At 45.2% G+C, this 3,839-nt stretch overlaps 1 long non-coding RNA gene across 2 annotated transcripts; it reads left to right on the top strand.

Moving 5' to 3' along the window:
* Positions 1–848: 848 nt before the first annotated feature.
* Positions 849–3,561, top strand: LOC119004736. Of its 2 annotated transcripts, none has more exons than XR_005070291.1 (3): positions 849–2,585; positions 2,695–2,795; positions 2,868–3,561. It is a non-coding gene; the product is annotated as an uncharacterized LOC119004736 (long non-coding RNA). The 2 variants fall into 2 exon arrangements; XR_005070292.1 differs by having other exon boundaries at positions 2,927–3,022.
* The last annotated feature ends 278 nt before the right edge of the window (positions 3,562–3,839 follow it).

Here is a 3,839-nt window from a genome sequence, read left to right as displayed (position 1 = left end):
GTCGGAGCAGCGGGCCGGATGAAGAGAGCCGCTGCAGGCAGAGTGACACTGATACTGTGAGCTGCTCCTCTTTCAGCTCTGGTGAAGTGGAGCAGAAACCTGCACAGCTCCTTTACACTCACATGTGTTAGCATTAGCCACCAAACATCCTTTAGCTACTTTAGCTTTAGGTGGCTAATTCCTTAAGCTCCTGCAGCTCTATCATGTACATGTGGTGTCCTTTATCTTCTTAAGCTTCTGCTGTCAAACATCATTTAGCTACGTCGGTTTAGCTCCTGATCTATAATAGATGTACCTGCAGACGGCCGGGCCAGCACACCTGGTCTCAGGTGCTGAGGGTCAAGTCGTCTCCGCTGCCGCCACCAAGAAACTCATGGAGGAGTGAGAGACGCCGTCTGTCTGAAATCAGATGAAATCTTACACACGAGGTTAATAAACAGGTGGGACGTTTTTAGTCACATTGCTCAGAAACATTTTCACTTTATCTGTACAAACATTTACAGGAGTCAACAGTCCAACAGTCCTGCAGGAGACGTTCAGGTTCTGAAGTTCTGATCCAGCTTGTTTCCTCCAGTACAGTAACAGAGTTCAGGCTCTGACATGGACTCAGAGTATCAGAGTAAAAAGTCTCCCTCTGAAGGACATTTGTGCTCAAAGCTAACTGAAGCTCACGTCATATTAATAGAATTCAAAGACTATTAAAGTTAAAGGTAGAATCAGTAGGATTTGTCCCAGCTGTTCCTGAACGCACCACAAAGACAGTTGATTGTTGAGTCTCATTCCCAGGACGTCAAATAGACACATGTTGGGTTGGTAAAGCGTCCCGAGCAGCAACAAAGAGAGAAAATCAGAAACTCTCTGCAGATACGAGACACTAACACGCCTTTTCTCCACATTCCAGCCTCCCTCTCTGTCTGTTTACGGCTTCTTACGCCTTTTACGTCTTTGTCTCGTCTCGCTGCGTCTGCCGTGCGTGATGAGCTCTGACGCCAGATAAAAATACATTTTTTTAGCTACATTCGAATATCTCCCTGACGTCTGTTAGCTAGCATTAGCTCTCAGGTGTTTGAGTTAATCAGCATGTAGTTTCAGATGTTTGACGCTCTGTAACTTGTAGTTTCTGTCTTTGTAATCAGCTCGATGTTCTGTGAAATAAAAGCAGGCTCAGAAAACATCGTTATGAAATGAACCATTTTCAGCACAAGTCGTCTCTTTAGCTACTCGTGTTTTACTCAAGTGGTTTTTAGTCTCAGCTGACTGACTGACTGCAGCGTAACATAATAAAATAACTCAGCTGTCGACTTGATTCCTTCCATGTAAAGCCTTCAGCGCTCGTTTGAACATGTTGCCGTGTTCCGTCTGCAGGTTTTGAAACTCCAGTCCAGCCTGAATGGAGCTGGTTTGACTCGCGAGCGGCGGTCGTGGTTCTGCTCGCTGCTCACACACGGCGCTTCAGTCGATTTTGACAGGCAATTAGGAAAAAAAGGCCCACAGAAATATTTCTCAAACAAAAGCTCTTGATAGCTTAATGGCTGGTAAATCCAGGCGTCCTGCAGGCCGGAGCCAGGTGGGAGGATCAGGGGCACCTCCAGAGTCAGGCCTGCAGATCTGAGCCGGGCCAAACCAGAACACAGCTTACACTGGATTTTACAGTCATACGGCAGATTTAAAACACACACAAACATTTGACTTCTGTCTTTTTGTCTGAGTGGTTTAATCTGTAACTCTTTCCTGGGTCAGTAAGCTCCTATTGGCTGTGATGGAAACACCAGCTGGACGAGTCGCACGACGCCGCGAGGTCGGCACGCAAATGCTTCTCAATCCAACGTTGTTAAAGTAATGTTCATACATCGTTTTCTGGCTTTGAAAGAGATCAAAGTGAAACTTATTTTAAAAGGTAACCATGGTAACACTAAACACTGTGTTTAGTGACGTTCTCTTTTGGACCATATTCGTAGTCTTGCGGTTTTTCCTCTTCAGAGCGACTCGTGGTTTTGTTCCTTTGCGTCTGCAGGATGTTGTTCCTCCATCGCTGTTCAGAACATCGTCCAGTTTCATGAACGTCTGAGCGACCGACTCGTCGGTTTACAGACTAGTCGATATTTCTCCGACACTTTTCAAACCTTTCCTGTCTGAACGAGATCTGTCAGACCCACAAAGTGTGTTATTTCTGTTGCCGGGGATAATTTAGCATCCTGACGACTGTCGACAGATGAACTGCGGGGATTACCAGCCGACCTCTGGAGGAGACGCACGCTCTCTCATCCACTTTTGTATTTTTAGAGTTTCTTTTCTTTGACTTTTCTGTGTTTGAACATGAACTCAACAACAATTCAACACAACCGAGAAACACACAGGAGAAGCTGTCTGCTCTCCACTAAAACCTCCAGACACTTGGAAGGATCTGGAAGAGACAATAAACGCCGTCCCAACAACCATCATCTCTGCAGGTCTGGACCGTCTGAACAGGAGAGCTTCATCCGGCTGAAAGCCTCGAACATGAGCGCCGAGAGCTGCAGCCTCACTTTGGTCTGAAAACATCAGACTGACCTGAGATCTGTCTGAGTTTCCTTCAGAAGACGATGGTCTGTAAACTATTCACCTGTTTTTAAAACATTAAAAACACGATCCAAAGGGATTTAAAAGGTTTCAAACACACAAGCATCCATTAACTTTCTACACTATCATGTGCAGGGTCGCAGGGGGGCGGAGCCAATCCCAGCTGGCACTGGGCCAGCAGCGGTCTACACCTTTGACGGGTCGGCACTTCATCACCAGACTACAAACAAGAAGTGGTGAGTGATTTCTGCTGCTGAGTGTCTCGATTACAGGAAGACGTTTCAGTTTGACTTCGTGTCTGATTGCAGATATTTTAAAGAAAGATGTCGGCTCTGATGGAGCTCGGTCTTCCCTCTGTTGACAACAGCGGAGTGTCGTCAGGATCAACGATCTGCATCCATCACAGAAACGTAGTGGAGAAGCAGAAAATGGAAACACTCAAATAAAAAGTATTTAAATTGTACTTGAGTAAATGTACTCAGTTACATTCTGTCACTGGATCTTTGTACAGCTGATCAGTAACGATCGTCTGTCAGCGTTCCTCCGTGTTCACATCCTGCTAGCTGGACGCCTATCGGACATGTTGGATTTCCCAAGTGCTTTGGGAGTCTCTCGACCAATCAGAGGTCAGCGCGTCATCAGAGGGTGACTGTCACTGACAGGGACAACCGCCTGCTGGGTCCTAAAGACAGCAGGGTATCCTGTCAGAGGAGACGTGATGTGCTGTGTTTCTACGTTTGTGGGAGTGAAACTCTGAATAGCTGCTTCAACTTTGGTATTTTTGGTGATTGGAAAAGATTTCAAGAAAATTCAATCTTCCCTTTGTTTTTTTCTTCCTTCATCTTTATGGTCGTTTGGTTATTTACACATTCATGTAACATCTCTGAAGCTGAAACTGTGACAGCTCAGGCAGACAGTGGCGTAATCTTATGATAATATAATAACTTTATTTATAGAGCACCTTTAAAATCAGTTTACAAAGTGCTTTAACAGACACGTGAAACTGAGGAAGACAATATCACAGAATCAACAGGTGGAAGCCTCGTCTGAGCTCGAGTCACAACAAGAAACTGCCAAAAGAAGTCAAGAAGGAATCGAAGAGATAAAAGAGGCAAAATCCTAGGAAAGGAAAGAAAATGATGCAAATAAAGAGTTGAAGAGGATAAAATCAATGAAGGACGATAAGAAGACATGAGAGGGATTAAAAATGAAACGTGGGTTTTAAAAAGAGGTCCTGGTTCTGCAGCTGGTCTCCTCAGTACCTGGGTTCAGGGTCCTGA

This window comes from Acanthopagrus latus, chromosome 16 (assembly GCF_904848185.1).
Source record: "Acanthopagrus latus isolate v.2019 chromosome 16, fAcaLat1.1, whole genome shotgun sequence".
Classification (NCBI taxonomy): Eukaryota; Metazoa; Chordata; class Actinopteri; order Spariformes; family Sparidae; genus Acanthopagrus; species Acanthopagrus latus.
Note: the sequence above shows the minus strand (reverse complement) of the source record. Positions and strands in the feature narration are given on the sequence as shown.